The 16842-nt window shown below is 45.2% G+C and overlaps 1 protein-coding gene and 1 long non-coding RNA gene across 8 annotated transcripts in view; one reads left to right on the forward strand and one right to left on the reverse strand.

Annotated features, from left to right (window-relative positions):
- Positions 1 to 16842, forward strand: part of LOC139247648 (uncharacterized) — a 497861-nt gene that overhangs the window by 375426 nt on the left and 105593 nt on the right. The window lies entirely within an intron of this gene.
- The window catches only part of LOC139247638 (zinc finger protein 229-like), a 401943-nt gene that overhangs the window by 65185 nt on the left and 319916 nt on the right, over positions 1 to 16842 (reverse strand). Inside the window, exons 1-2 of one of the 7 annotated variants that reach the window (XM_070871717.1) lie at positions 16608 to 16694; positions 1415 to 1603 (exon numbers count right to left, since the gene is read on the reverse strand). The exons of the other annotated variants lie outside the window; for them this stretch is intronic. The gene's annotated coding sequence lies outside the window, so the exon portion shown is untranslated. Of the gene's footprint in view, positions 1 to 1414; positions 1604 to 16607; positions 16695 to 16842 lie in introns of those variants that run through there. 7 annotated transcript variants of the gene reach the window in all.

A 16842-nucleotide genomic window follows, 5' to 3' on the forward strand; every position in this document is an offset into this window, starting at 1 on the left:
AAATCATGTTTGACAAATTTGTTGGAGTTCTTTGAGGATGTAATGAGCAGAGTGGATAAGAGGGAACCAGTGGATGTGGTGTATTTCAATTTCCAGAAGGCATTCGTTAAGGTGCCACATAAAAGGTTACCGCACAAGATAAAAGTTTGCGGGTCATTTTCTGGTTGGCAAAGAGTGACTATTGGGTGCCGCAGGGATCGATGCTGAGGCCTCAACTATTTACAATCTCTATCAATGACTTGGATGGAGGGACCGAGTGTAATGTAGCTGAGTTTACTGATGATGCAAAGATGGGTGGGAAAGCAAATTGTGAGGAGGACACAAAAAATCTGCAAAGGGACATAGAGAGGCTAAGTGAGTGGGAAAAAATTTGGCAGATGGAGTATAATATGGGAAAATGTGAGGTTATCCACTTTGGCAGAAAAAATAGAAAAGCAAATTATAATTTAAATTAAGAAAAACTGCAACGTGTTGCAGTACAGAGGGACCTGGGGGTCCTTGTGCATGAAACACAAAAAGTTAGTGTGCAGGTACAGCAAGTGATTAGGAAGGCAAATGGAATGTTGGCCTTTATTGCAAGGAGGATAGAGTATAAAATCAGAGAAGTCCTGCTGCAACTGTACAGGGTATTGGTAAGGCCACACCTGGAGTACTGCGTTCAGTTTTAGTCTCCGTATTTAAGGAAGGATATACTTGCATTGGAGGCTATTCAGAGAAGGTTCACGAGGTTGATTCTGGAGATGAGGGGGTTGACTTATGAGGAAAGGTTGCGTCGGTTGGACCTATACACATTGGAGTTCAGAAGAATGAGAGGGGACCTTATCGGAACATATAAGTTAATGAGGGGGCTTGACAAGGAGAATGCAGAGAGGATATTTCCACTCAGGGGAAACTAAAACTCGGGGACATAGTCTCAGAATATGGGGCTGCCCATTTAAAACTGAGATGAGGAGGAATTTCTACTCTCAGAGGGTTGTAAATCTATGGAATTCTCTGCCCAGAGAGCTGTGGAGGCTGGGTCATTGAATATATTTAAGGTGGAGATCGACAGATTTTTGAGCGGTAAGGGAGTAAAGGGTTATGGCAGCGGGCAGGGAAGTGGAACTGAGTCCATGATCGGATCAGCCATGATCTTATTAAATGGCAGAGCAGGCTCGAGGGGCCAAATGACCTACTCCTGCTCCTATTTCTTATGTTCTTAGGTAATCAATCTCTGTCCGTTTCAAACAGTGACATGGAAAGAGGAAATTGAATGACCTTTAAATGGTCCACTTGACACTGAAGTGTCTGAAACTCATAATAGGAACTCTAGGGAAACAAAATACTGACAAATGATAAACTGTTTGGTTGACAAAAGAAATCTCATATAACTTTTAAAAGATCAATTGTTTAACAGCGGTTCCCACTGACTCACCTGACTGGCCGACTCAGGATCCATCCCCCAAGCCCCGCGATTGGTTGCAGAACACGCTGCTCCCTGGGCCCTCCGGCCGCTGAGCTCTCTTCCTGTTGGTTCCCAGGGCAATCAATCACCACTCGGCAACATTACGCTGCCAGATGAAGTTGAGGGGCTCAGAGGAAGAAATAAAATGAGGCCGTGAATCTGAGTTAAGAAATAAAATTAGAGAAGCATGATTAAATTTATAAACAAAACTACTTAAAATCAATTCAACTGAATTGTTGCAATTAATATATTCCTTTTGGGCCAAGTGGGAAACAAGTGATGTGTGGGCTGTGCAGAGTGTCTGTGCCCGGTTACACAGCGTGTCCCTGGCTCTCCGCTCCAAGTGCACATGTTTCAGCTCACATCCAACTGACTGGATAAACCTCGCCCATCTAAACCCCATCACACAAATATCAGCATTTGATGTTTAGTTATACTAAACCTTTATAAACACTGGTTAGGCCTCAGCTGGCACATTGTGTTCAATTGTGGGCACCACACTTTCAGAGGGATGTCTACACCTTAGAGAGGGTGCAGAAGAGATTTACGAGAATGGTACCAAGGATGAAGGACCTCAGTTATGTGGAGATACAGGAGAAGCTGCGGTTATTCTCCTTGGAGCAGAAAAGTTTAAGAGAAGATTTCATCGAGGTGTTCAAAATCATGAACAGTTTTAATAGACTAAATAAGGAGAAACTTTCCCAGAGGCAGAAGGGTTGGTAACCTGAGGAGACAGAATAAGGTGATTGACAAAAGAAGCAGAGGCGACATGAGGATAAACATTTTATGAGCGAGTTGTTGCAATCTGGAATGCACTGCATGAAATGATGGTGGAAGCAGATTCAATAGTAACTTTCAAAAGTGAATTGGATAAATACTGAAGGGAAGATATTGGGAAAGATCAGGAGGGTGGAACTAACTGGATAGCTCAACCATCGAGGTAACAAGGAGGGTCGATGAGGGTTGTGCATGTTATGTAGTCGATATGGATTTTAGCAAAGCTTCTGATAAGGTCCCACATGGTAGACAAAGGTAAAAACCCATGGGATCCAAGGCAAAGTGACAAGTTGGATCCAAAATTGGCTCAGAGTCAGGAAGCAAAGAGTAATGGTCGATGGGTGTTTTTGTGACTAGAAGGCTGTATACAGTGGCGTTCCGCAGTGCTCAGTACTAGGTCCCTTGCTTTTTGTGGTATAAATCAATGATTTGAACTTGAATGTAGGAGGTATGACGAAGAAGTTTGCAGAAGATATCAATGGACTGGTCAGGTGGGCAGAACGTGGCAAATGGAATTCAATCCAGAGAATTGTGAGGCAACGCATTTGGGAAGGGCTAACAAGACAATGCAATATACAATAAATGGTAGGCCAGGTAGATAAGGTGGTTCAGAAGGCATTTGGGATACTTGCCTTTGTTAGCCAAGGCATAGACTACAAGAGCAGGGTTATGCTTCAACTGTACAAAACACTAGTTAGGCCACAGCTAGAGTACTGCGTGCAGTTCTGGCCACATTACAGGAAAGATGTGATTGCACTGGAGAGGGTACAGAGGAGATTCACGAGGATGTTGCCTGGACTGGAGAATTTTGGCGATGAGGAAAGATTGGATAGGCCAGGTTTGTTTTCTTTGGATTGGAGAAGGCTGAGGGGAGACCTAATTGAGGAGTATAAATTATGGGGGGGCCTAGATAGAGTGGATAGGAAGGACCTAATTCCCTTCATAGAGGAGTCAATAATTGGGGGGCATAGATTTAAAGTAATTGGTCGAAGGTTTAGAGGGGATTTGATGAGAAATGTTTTCACGCAGAAGGTTGTAGGGGTCTGGAACTCACTGCCTGAAAGGGTGGTAGAGGCAGAACCCCTCACCACGTTTATAAAGTACTTGGATGTTCACCTGAAGTGCTGTACCCAGAAGGCTACGGCCCAAGAGCTGGAAAGTGGGATTAGGCCGGATAGCTCTGTGTCGGCCGGCAGGGACACGATGGGCCGAATGGCCTCCTTCTGTGCTGTCAATGGCTCTGATTCTATGATGTCACAGGTCTCATCAGCAACCGCGCTGCATGATGGGTGATTGACAGCCGAGTCCACGCATGCGCACGCAGAACCGCGTCCGGCACAGTGGCTCCTCTCGGTCGCTATCGGTAATAACCGCGCAGGCCCAGAGAACAGTAACCGCCCCTCCCCCACACTCGGTGCTCCACCTGCGTGCTCAGATCCTGTGGTGCGGAGTCGGCACGAGGCCTTCCAGAGAAGATTGACGGGAGCTTCCACCAATGGAGCGAGCGGGGCAGGAGGAGCTTCCAACCAATGGGGAGCAAGGGGCTGTGCTGGAGGAGCTTCCAACCAATACAGAGTGAGCGGGGCATGGCGGGGCTGGAGGAGCGAGCCGGCGGCGCGTCCTCCAACCAATCGGGGAGCCCGAGGGGAGGGACTTTGTGCTGTCCATTGTTCAGGGCCTGGGCGGCCTTCCGCGAGAGGTGGGCACCGGAGGGACTGGAGTGCATCATCACGCCCGGCAACCAAATTTTAATTTGATTTTACGTTTTTAAGTTTAATTTGTTTTAATTGCCGGTGCTTTTAGTGTCCCCCTTTCCTTTTATCGGGGGCACTGGGGCAAATTGTGATTTTAGTGCCCAAAAAAAAAAACCAAAAAAAGAAAAACACAAAAAAAAACAAAAAAAAAAGGGGGGGGAAAAAAAAAGGGCCTTGTAAATGTCTGGAGTGTCACCCAGGTCGGGTGGCACCGTTTAATGTTTTATGTTTTTGCAGGTGAACTCCAAAAAGAGTTTCAGGGCCTGGGGCCAGGGGAGGCGGCGGGCCTTTATTGCCCTTATTGGACACAAGGCTCTGGGGCTTACAACCCACTGGCTCAGATTTTAATGTAGACTTTTTAAATTCATGAATAAAAGCAGACAAACCCCGTGCTTCTGTGGAATTTAATATTTGAAACTAAAAATAGTATTTTTTTTCCCCTCTCCGGAATGTGTTACTCATCAGAGCATTATAAACAACATTTGACACCGGGTACAAACCAAGCATAAGGAGGAAAGATGGGAGTGGATATATGGGAGTGGTGCCAGAGAACTGGAGGATTGGAAATATTACACCCCTGTTTAAAAAAGGGGAGAGGGCTAAACCTGGTAACTACAGGCCAATCACTCTAACGTCAGTGGTGGGTGAGTGACTAGAGACCATTGTCAAGGACAAAATGAATTCTCACGAGGGGAAGCATGGGTTAATAAGGGGCCCCCATTATGGATTTGTTAAAGACAAATCGTGTCTGACTAACCTGATTGAGTTTTTTGATGAAGTAACAGAGGGTTGACAAAGGTGGTGCAGATGTTGTTGTGTATATGGACTTTCAAAAGGCATTTGATAAAGGACCACATAAGTGAGGTAATCGGAAAAAAGAAGCACAGGGAATGAAAGGAATGATGGTAAATTGAGTATATCATTGGTTAAGGGATAGGCGGCAGAGAGTAGTGCTGAATGGATAGGTTTCTGACTGGAGGGAAGTATGCGGTGGGGTTCCCAGGGGTTGGTATTAGCAGTATTGCTTTCCTTGTTATATATAAATGACCTAGACTTGTGTATGGGTGTACAATTTCAAAGTTTACGGATGATACAAAATTTGGCAACATTGTAAATAGTGAGCATGATAGTAGCAGGCGTCAGGAGGACATAGACAGACCGGTGAAATGGTCAGACACATAGCAGATGCAATGGAATGCGGATAAGTGTGAAGTGATGCACTTTTGGAGAAACAACATGGCGAGGTAGTATAATCTAACTGGCCATATTTGGAGGGGGTGCAAGACAGAGGGACCCGGGGTTGCACATTCACAAATCATTGAAAGTGCAACAGCAAGTTGGTAAGGTGGTTCAGAAAGTGTATGGGATACTTGGCTTTACAAATAGGGCCATTGAATACAAAAGCAAGGAAGTTACACTAAACCTTTGCAAATCACTAGTTAAGATCATAGGACAGCAGTTGGCCATTCAGCCCCTCGAGCCTGTTCTGCCATTCAATGAGATCAGGGCTGATCTGTGACCTAACTCTACACACCCGTCTTTGGCCCATATCCCTAATGCCTTTGGTTAAAAAAAAGCCATCAATCTCAGGTTTAACAATTGATCTAGCATCAATTGCCATTTGCAAAAGAGTTTTCCAAACTTCTACCACCCTTTGTGTGTAGAAGTCTTTATTAATTTCACTCCTGAAAGGACTGGCTCTAATTTTTAGACTAACCCCCTCCCCCTCATCCTAGACTCCACAACCTGCAGAAATAGTTTCTCTCTATCTACCCTATCTGTTCCCCTTAATATCCTGAACACTTCGATCAGCTCACCCCTTAACCTTCCAACTTCTAAGGAACAAAACCCTAATTTGTGTAATCTTATAACTTAACGCTTGGAGTCCGGCTATCATTCTGGTAAACCTACACTGCGCTCCCTCCAAGACCAATCTATTTTTCCCAAGGTGTGGTGCCCAGAACTGCTCACAGTGCTCCAGGTGTGGTCTAACCAGGGCTCTGTATAGCTGCAGGGTTTTAGCCTCAGCTGGAGCCTTGTGTACAGTTCAGGGCACCACACTTTAGGTAGGATGACACAGCCTTGGAGAGGGTACAGAGGAGGTTTACCAGGATGTTACCAGGGATGGGGGAATTCAGTTATGTGGAGAGACTGGAGAAGCTGGGATTGTTCCCCTTAGAGCAGAGAAGGTTAAGAGGAGACCTAATAGAGATATTAAAGATTATGAGCGGTTATGATAGAGCAAGTCGGGAGAAACTGTTGCCTCTGGCAAAAGGGTCGGTAACCAAAGGTCACAGATTCAAAATAATTGCCACAATAACTAGAGAGGAATTGTTTTCACACAGAGGGTGGTTAAGGTCTGGAATGCACCATCTGAAAGGATAATGGATTCAGGTTCCATAGGAACTTCCAAACAGCAATTGGACGTGTGCTTGAAGAGGACTAGATTACAGGGTTATGGGAATAAAGCTGGGGTGGGGGACTAAATTGGACAGCTCTTTTAAAATGGCAGCACAGACATGAAGGGCCGAGCTTCATGTGCTGCAGGATGCTATGATCAGTGTGAACACGCTGGTGTCTCTTAACGCTCTCACAGCTTTTAAAGCACTTCCCACAGTCAGAACATTTCAACGGTCTCTCGATAGTGTGAATAAGCTGGTGTGACAGGAGGGTGGATAGCTGAGTGAATCACTTCCCACACATGGAGCAGGTGAGCGGCCCTCCCCAGTGAGAGCTCGCTGGTGCACCTTCAGCTCCCTGACACTTTTAAAGCTCTTCCCACAGTCGGAACATGGACATAAGAACATAAAAAATAGACGCAGGAGTAGGCCGTAAGGCCCCTCGAGCCTGCTCCGCCATTTAATAAGATCATAGAAACATAGAAAATAGATGCAGGAGTAGGCCATTCAGCCCTTAAAGCCTACGCTACCATTCAATAAGATCATGGCTGATCATTCACCTCAGTACCCCTTTCCTGCTTTCTCTCCATACCCCTTGATCCCCTTAACCGTAAGGGCCATATCTAACTCTTTCTTGAATATATCCAATGAACTGGCATCAACAACTCTCTGCAGCAGGGAATTCCACAGGTTAACAACTCTCTGAGTGAAGAAGTTTCTCCTCATCTCAGTCCTAAACGGCCTGCCCCTTATCCTAAGACTGTGTCCCCTGGTTCTGGACTTCCCCAACATCGGGAACATACTTCCCGCAGCTAGCCTGTCCAGTCCAGTCAGAATCTTATATATTTCTATGAGATCCCCTCTCATCCTTCTAAACTCCAGTGAATAAAGGCCCAGTTGATCCAGTCTCTCCTCATATGTCAGTCCAGCCATCCCTGGAATCAGTCTGGTGAACCTTTGCTGCACCCCCTCAATAGCCAGAACGTCCTTCCTCAGATTAGGAGACCAAAACTGAACACAATATTCCAGGTGGGGCCTCACCAAGGCCCTGTACAATTGCAGCAAGACTTCCCTGCTCCTATACTCAAATCCCCTTGCTATGAAGGTCAACATACCATTTGCCTTCTTCACCGCCTGCTGTACCTGCATGCCAACTTTCAATGACTGATGAACCATGACACCCAGGTCTCGTTACACCTCCTCTTTTCCTAATCTGTCGCCATTCAGATAATATTCTGCCTTCGTGTTTTTGCTCCCAAAGTGGATAACCTCACATTATACTGCATCTGCCATGTATTTGCTCACTCGCCTAACCTGTCCAAGTCACCCTGCAGCCTCTTCGTGTCCTCCTCACAGCTCACACCGCCACCAAGTTTAGTGTCATCTACAAACTTGGAGATATTACACTCAATTCCATTATCCAAATCATTAATATATATTGTAAAGAGCTGGGGTCCCAGCACTGAGCCCTGCGGCACTCCACTAGTCACTGCCTGCCATTCTGAAAAGGACCCATTAATCCTGACTCTCTGCTCCCTGTCTGCCAACCAGTTCTCTATCCACGTCAGTACATTACCCCCATCATGGCTGATCCGATCATGGACTCAGGTCCACTTCCCTGCCCTCTCCCCATAACCCCTTATTCCCTTATCGGTTAAGAAACTGTCTATCTCTGTCTTCAATTTATTCAATGTCCCAGCTTCCACATCTCTCTGAGACAGTGAATTCCACAGATTTACAACCCTCTAAGAGAAGAAATTCCTCCTCATCTTAGAATAAGGGGCCACCCATTTAAAACTATTATGCCCTCGAGTTCTAGTCTCCCATATCAGTGGAAACATCCTCTCTGCATCCACTTTGTCAAGCCCCCTCATAATCTTATACGTTTCGATAAGATCATCTCTCATTCCTCTGAATTCCAATGAGTAGAGGCCCAACCTCCTCAACCTTTCCTCATAAGTCAAACCCCTCATCTCCAGAATCAACCTAGTGAACCTTCTCTGAACTGCCTCCAAAGCAAGTATATCCTTTCGTAAATATGGAAACCAAAACTTCATGCAGTATTCCAGGTGTGGCCTCACCAATACCCTGTATGACTGTGGCAAGACTTCCCTGCTTTTATACTCCATCCACTTTGCAATAAAGGCCAAGATTCCATTGGCCTTCCTGATCACTTGCTGTACCTGCATACTAACCTTTTGTGTTTTATGCACAAGTACCCCCAGGTCCACTGTACTGCAGCACTTTGCAATCTTTCTCCATTTAAATAATAACTTGCTCTTTGATTTTTTTTTCTGCCAAAGTGCATGACCTCACACTTTCCAACATTATGCTCTATCTGCCAAATTTTTGCCCACTCACTTAGCCTGTCTATGTCATTTTGCAGATTTTTTGTGTCCCCCTCACACGTTGCTTTTCCTCCCATCTTTGTATCATCAGCAAACTTGGCTAAGTTATACTCGGTCCCTTTTTCTAAGTCATTAATATAGATTGTAAATAGTTGGGTTTCCAGCACTGATCCCTGCGGCACCCCACTAGTTACTGATTGCCAACCCGAGAATGAACCATTTATCCCAATTCTGTTTTCTGTTGGTTAGCCAATCCTCTATCCATGCTAATATATTACCCCCAACCCCGTGAACTTTTATTTTGTGCAGTAACCGTTTCTGTGGCAAATGCCTTCTGGAAGTCCAAATACAACACATCCACTGGTTCCCTTTATCCACATTGTTTGTTACATCCTCGAAGAATTCCAGCAAATGTTTCAAACATGACTTCCCCTTCATAAATCCATGCTGACTCTGCCTGACTGAATTTTGCTTTTCCAAATGTCCTGCTACTGCTTCTTTAATAATGGACTCCAACATTTTCCCAACCACAGATGTTAGGCTAACTGGTCTATAGTTTCCTGCTTTTTGTCTGCCTCCTTTTTTTAAATAGGGACGTTACATTTGCAGTTTTCCAATCTGCTGGGACTGCCCCAGAATCCAGGAAATTTTGGTAAATTGCAACCAATTCATCCACAATCCCTGCCACTACTTCTCTTAATACCCTAGGATGCAAGCCATCAGCTCCAGGGGATTTATCTCCCTTTAGTCCCATTATCTTACAGAGTACCACCTCCTTAATGATTGTGATTGTGTTAAGTTCCTCCCCCGGTATAGCCCCTTGACTATCCACTGTTGGAATATTGTTAACTTCCTCTACTGTAAAGACTGATATAAAATATTTGTTCAGGGTTTCTGCCATCTCCATGTTCTCCATTAATAATTCCCCGGTCTCATCCTCTAAGGGACCAACATTTACTTTAGCCACTCTTTTCCTTGTTATATACCAATAGAAACTCTTGCTATCTGTTTTTATATTTTGTGCTAGTTTACTTTCATAGTCTATCTTCCCTTTCTTAATAATTTTTTTTGTCATTCTTTGCTGGCTTTTAAAAGCTTCCCAGTCTTCTGTCCTCCCACTAGTTTTGGTCACTTTGTATGCCCTTGTTTTTAGTTACCGTCCTTTATTTCTTTAGTTAGCCACAGATGGCTATCTTTTCTCTTACACCCTTTCCTCCTCACTGGAATATATTTTTCTTGAGAGTTGTGAAATATCTCCTTAAATGTACACCACTGTTCATCAACTGTCCTACACTTCAATCTATTTTCCCAGTCCACTTTACCCAATTCTGCCCTCATACCTTCATAGTCTCCTTTATTTAAGCTTAGTACGTTGATTAGAGATCCAACTTTCTCACCCTCCATTTGAATTTGAAATTCAGTCATGCTATAATCACTCATTCCGAGGGGATCCTTTACTAGGAGATTGTTTATTAATCCTGTCTCATTACACCAGGATCAGATCTAAGATAGTCTGCCCCTGGTTGGTTCTGTTATATACTGCTCAAGGAACCTGTTGCTTATGCACTCCATGAACTCCTCAAGGCTGCCCTGACCAATTTGATTTGTCCAATCAATATAGAGGTTAATATCACCTATGATTATTGCTGTTCCCTTTTTACAAGCCCCCACTATTTCCTGGTTTATGCTGCGACCAATAGCGTTGTTACTGTTCGGGGGCCTGTAGACTATGCCCACCAGTGACTTTTTCCCCTTATTATTCCTTATCTCCACCCAAACTGTCTCAACACCCTTATCATTTGAGCCAATATCATTTCTTACTATTGCAGTGATTCCATCCTTTATCCATAGAGCTACCTCACCTCCTTTTCCTTTCTGTCTGTCCTTCCGGATTGTCAAGTACCCCTGAATATTTAATTCCCAGTCCTGGTCACCTTGCAACCACGTCTCTATATCAGATCATACCCATTTGTCTCAATTTGTGCCATCAACTCATCTATTTTGTTACAAATGCTACATGCATTCAGACAAAGTGCCTAAGTTTGTTTTTTTACCCTTTTTTCCTACTTGTTTCCTCTCTCCTTCAAACTCACTTTCTTTATATTTGCTTTCTAATTCCAGCTTTACTCCTCTACCTACTGAATCTATTTTCAGGTTCCCATCCCCCTGCCAAGCTAGTTTAAACCTGTAATGGATCAGTGGTCTGCCTTTAAAGAATAAATAGTTCAGGTACAAGTTGAGTACATTCCCACTGGTAGGACAACCAAAGTCAAGGCTCCCCGGATGACGAAACACTTTGAGAATATGATCAAGCAGAAAAAGAGTGTGTATAACAGATGTGCGGTTGCTAATACATCTGAGAATCAGGATATATATATAGAAAGATCAGAGGAGAAGTGAAGAAGAAAATGAGAGGGGCAAAGAGGGCATGAGAATAGAATGGCAGCCAACATCAAAGGTAATCCAAAAGTCTTGAGTTTAGAAGAATGAGAGGTGATCTGATTGAAACATACAAAATTCTGAAGGGGAATGACAGGGTAGATGCTGAGAGGTTGTTTCCCCTGGCTGGAGTGTCTAGTACTAGGGGGTACAGACTCAGGATAAGGGGAAGGCCATTTAAGACAGAGATGAGGAGGGATTCCTTCACTAAGAGGGGTGTGAATCTTATGGAATTTGTGGTCCCAAAGGACTGTGGATGCTGAGTCTCTGAATATATTCAAAGCTGAGATAGATAGATTTTTGGAGTCTCGTGGAATCATCAGCCATGATCTTATTGAATGGCGGAGCAGGCTTGAGGGGGTGTTGGGCCTACTCCTGCTCCTATTTCTTATGTTCTGATACAGGCATATAAATAGTAAAAGGGTGGGGCTGATTAAAAACCAAAAAGGAGACCTATGCATGGAGGCAGAGAGTATGGCTGAGGTACTAAATGAGTACCTTGTATCTGTCTTCACCAAGGAAGAGGATGCTGCCATAGACATAGTGAAGGAGGAAGTTGTGGAGACCCTTGAATGGATAGAAATTAATAAAGAAGAGGTATTAAAAAGGCTGGCTGTACTGAAAGTAGATCAATCACCAGGTGCAGATGTGATGCATCCTTGGATGCTGAGGGAATTGAGGGCAGAAATCGCAAAAGTACAGGCCATAATAATCCAAACCTCCATAGATACAGGAGTGGTGCTAGAGGACTGGAGAATTGTAAATATTACACCATTGTTCAAAAAAGGTGTAAAATTAAACCCAGCAACTACAGGCCAGTCAGTTTAACGTCAGTAGTGGGGAAGCTTTTAGAAACAGTGATCAGAGACAAAATTAACAGTCACTTGGATAGGTGTGGATTAATTAAGGAAAGCCAGCATGGATTTATTAAAGGCAAATCATGATTAACCAACTTAATCGAGTTTTTTGATGAGGTAACCGAGAGGGTTGATGAGGGTAATGCAGTTGACGTGGTGTACATGGATTTCCAAAAGGCGTTCAACAAAGTGCCACATAAAAGGCTTGCCAGCAAAGTTGAAGCCCATGGGATAAAAGGGACAGTGACAGCATAGATACAAAATAGGCTAAGGGACAGGAAACAGAGTAGTGGTGAACGGTTGTTTTTTGGACTGGGGGAAGGTATACAGTGGTGTTCGCCAGGGTTCGGTTCTAGGACCACTGTTTTTCTTGATATATATTAATGACTTGGGGCACAATTTCAAAATTTGTACATGACACAAAACTTGGAAGTATAGTGAACAGTGACAAGGAGAGTGATAAACTTCAGGAAGACAGACGGGCTGGTAAAATGGACGGACACATGGCAGAGGAAATTTAACCCAGAAAAGTGTGAAGTGATATTCTTTCTACCAAAATGTGAGAGGAAATATAAACTAAATGGTACAATCCTAAAGGGGGTGCATGAACAGAGAGACCTCGGGGTATGTATGCAAAAAATCATTGAAGGTGGCAGGGCAGCTGGAGAAAGCAGTTAAAAAGGCTTACAGGATCCTGAGCTTCATAAATAGAGGTAGAGTACAAAAGTGTGGAAATTATGATGAACCTGTATAAAACACTGGTTCAGCCCCAACTGGAGTATTGTGTCCAATTCTGGGCACCGCACTGTAGGAAGGATGTGAAGGCCTTAGAGAGGATGCAGAAAAGATTTACGAGAATGATTCCATAGATGGGGGACTTCAGTTACATGGATAGACTGGAGAAGCTGGGGTTGTTCTCATTGGAGCGGCGACGATTGAGAGGAAGTTTGATAGAGGTGTTCAAAATCATGAGGGATCTGGACAGAGCAGATAGAGAGAACTGTTCCCATTGGTAGAAAGGTGGAGAATCAGAGGACACAGAGTTAAGGTGATGGCAAAAGAACCAAAGGCAACATAAGAAGAAACTTTTTTTTACACGGTGAGTGGTTAAGATCTGGAATGCATGGCCTGAAAGGGTGGTGGAGGCAGATTCAATCTTATCTTTCAAAAGGGAGTTGGATAAGTATCTGAAGGGGAATAGTTTGCAGGCGGGGGAGAGGGACTAGCTGAAAGCCCACATGGGCTCGACAGACTGAATGGCCGCCTTTTATGCTGTAACCATTCTATGGCCCCAAGTTTCGACATGATTTGCTCCTGATTTCTAGTCAGTTCGAACAGTTTCACTTTGGAACAGAATTTCTTTTTCAAAAAGGGGACGTGTCCAGCCACTTATGCCTGTTTTCAAAGTTTCGTCAGTGAAAACTTACTCCAAACTAACTTAGAATGGAGTAAGTGAAGATTTTTGTACGCTCGAAAAAACCTTGTCTACACTTTATAAAATCAGGCATAGGTTACAAATTAGGCGTAGGGAACGAGGTGGGGGGTGGGGGAAGGGAAGTCATTAAATTCTACAATCAATCCTTAGTTATACTTATACAAATATTATACAAATAAATCAAACCTGAATAAAAATGTATAAGCAAAGAAAATATTAAATAAATCTTCCTACCTGTGTGAAACAGCAGCAGCATTCGAGCTGCTGTGCTTCAGGCAGGCCTTTCATGTTGGAGACAGGCAGGGGTGTCTCGACGGCAGCGGTAGGCGGGAAGCAGCCTTTGAGCTGAGCTGCGGTGCTTGAGGCAGGCCTTCATTCCCCGCGAAGATGCAGCACCCGGACGGACTTGAGGCCATTCGGCCATGGGATTGCAGCGGTGTCAGTGGCTGGCCGGGAGCCGAAGAATGAACACAGGACACACACAGCTGATTTAAGATTCTTTAGGCCATTCAGCCACGCTTATGGGACGGCGTCAGTGGCTCGAAGGCAGCCGAAGAATTAGGAGCGGAAGGACGGACATGAGGCCATTCGGCCATGAGATAGCAGCGGCATCAGTGGCTGGCCGGGAGCCGAAGAAAGAACACAGGACACACGCAGCTGATTAAGATTCTTTAGGCCGTTCGGCCACGCTTATGGGGCGGCGTCAGTGGGTCCAAGAAACAAATCTTCACTTTTTCTGCAGTCCTTTTAAAAATGGCCGAGTGCCAATGTTTGTTTGAGACTGCGCATGCGCACATGCGCAGGGTTGCCGGCACCACGAAGGCTAATTTAAATTGTACCCGCCCCCTCCTACTTAGAAAATCAGCGCGAGTGTTAGGCTCCGCCCCCTGCTGCGAAGAGCGCGCCGCGCCAAGCAGACATCGAGCTCCTTGAATATCGGACTTTTTTTTAAGCGCAGTTTTCAGCGCAAAAAACAGGCGGCCAGCTCGGAGGTGCGCCGTTTTCGCCACGGGACGAAACTTGGGGCCTATGATTCTAAGTAGTTGTTCTTTCTCTGCTGATCACCGGGACCCTGAAGCTCAGGAGATGTTGGGGCCGATGACCAAATGATTGGGTGAGGAGAACATAATAAATAGGGGCAGGAAGGCTATTCGGCCCCTCGAGCCAGCTACGCCATTCAATGAGATCATGGCTGATCTTCTACTTCAACTCCACTTTCACATCCAATCCCCATATCCCTTAATATCCAAAAATCTATCCATCTCGGTCTTGAATATATACAAAGACTGAGCCTCCACAGCCCTCTGGAGTGGAGAATTCCAAAGAATCACCACCCTCTGAGTGAAGAAATTTCGCCTCTTCTCAGTCCTAAATGGCCGATCTCTTATTCTGAGACTGTGGCCCCTGGTTGTAGATGCCCCAGCCAAGGGAAACATCCTCCCTGCATCTACCCTGTCAAGCCCTATGAGAATTTTGCATGTTTCAAGGAGATCACCTCTCATTCTTCTAAACTCTTGAGAGTGTAGGCCTAGTCTACTCAATCTCTCCTCAAAGGACAATCCCCCCATCCCAGGAATCCATCTGGTGAACCTTTGTTGCACTCCCTCTATGGCAAGTATATCCTTCCTTATGTAAGGAGACCAAAACTGTACACAATACTCCAGATGCGGTCTCACCAGGGCCCTATATAATTGCATTTGTACGTCTTTACTCTGATACTCAAATCTTTTTGTATTAAAGGCCATCATACCATTTGCTTTTCCAATTGCCTGCTGTACATGCATGATAGGTAGGTTTTAAGGAGCCTTTTAAAAGGAGGAAAGTGAAGTGGAGAGGAGGAGCGATTTAGGGAGATAATTGTAGAGCTTAGGACTGAGGCAGCTGAAGGCACGACTGACAATAGTGGAGCAATTAAAATTGCAATGATCAAAAGGCCAGAATAGGAAGCTGTAGGGGGATTATAGGGCTGGAGGAGATTAGAGATAGGGAGGGCCGAGCCCATGGAGGAATTTGAAAACAAGGATGAGAATTTTGAAATCGAGGTGTTGCTTAACTGGGAGCCAATATAGGTCAGCGAGCACAGGAGTGATGGGTGATGTTTGCAGGGCTACGTGGAAAGGGCAAGGGAGTAAGACTAGCTCAGATTCGGCATGGGCTCGACGGGCCAAATGGCCGCCTTCTGTGTTGTTACGATTCTATAGGACCATTAATGGCCTCTTTGAACATCAATAAAGAAAGATAGATCTGCATTTATATAACGCCTTTCCCGACCACTGGACGGTCCAAAGCATTTACACCCAATTTTGAAGTGCAAATGTGATAATGACCAGATGATGTGTTTTAATGATGTCTATTGAGAGATAAATATTGGCCCCAGAACATAGGTGATAACTCCCCTACTCTTCTTCAAAATTGTGACACAGGATCTTTTACATCCACCTGAGAGCAGACCCGACTTCAGTTTAACATCTCATCTAAAGGACGGCACCTCCGACAGAGTGGCACTCCCTCAGCACTGCGCTGCAGTGTCAGCCTAGATTTTGTGTTCAAGTCTCTCGAGTGAGACTTCAAACCACTACCTTCTGACTCAGAGGCGAGAGTGCTACCCACTGAGCCATGGGTGACTTACACACACACACAGGAGGGGAGAGTGGAAAAAAACACATTCCCATATTTGAACCAAAGCTCACCTGTGGGACCCACCAACTGAATCATGTCTACATCCACCCTTGGCACTTTGTCCTCCCACCCAATATAATTCTCAAAAGTTACTCTATTAATAAAAAATATTAATTTTGGGGCTGGAAATTCCCAAACGACACAGCATCACAAACTTAAAAATTTTGTCTCAAATCGTCCTTTCCCAGCCCAGCGGCAGTGAAGCTGATTTCCAGAGCCCAGCTGCTGCACAGGTTGCACCAACAGTAATGGCGGCTGCAAAAACCCACAAGCTCTCCGCGCTGAGTTGTGGCGGGCACCGCGCATGCGCCCCCTGGCCCCGCCCACAGCCACGCGGCCCCCACCGCGGATGCTCAGCGCACACCTCGCCTGAGAGCCCGGATCACCCGCGGAAAGTGAGTTTTATGAGGGTTTTTTTTATATAAATAGCGGAGTGAAGCGCGGGCGGAGAGGTAAATAAAAATAAAATACAAACCGGAGCGGCCCGGGCACCGAGCGGAGCGGATTGAGCGGCTGCAGCACGGGGTCTCCTGCAGGGAGCGGGACTGGGTCACGTGATCCACGTCACGGCAGTGACTGACGTGAGCTTAGACCAATAGAGGTGGAGTGGGCGGGGCTTGGAGGACTGAGGAGGCGGTGGGTCTTCCAACCAATCGAGGGGCCCAAGGGGCGGGACTTCCGCCAGTTGAAGCCTCAGGCACAGAATCCGA

The sequence above is a fragment of the Pristiophorus japonicus genome, unplaced genomic scaffold (assembly GCF_044704955.1).
Source record: "Pristiophorus japonicus isolate sPriJap1 unplaced genomic scaffold, sPriJap1.hap1 HAP1_SCAFFOLD_278, whole genome shotgun sequence".
Taxonomy (NCBI): Eukaryota; Metazoa; Chordata; class Chondrichthyes; family Pristiophoridae; genus Pristiophorus; species Pristiophorus japonicus.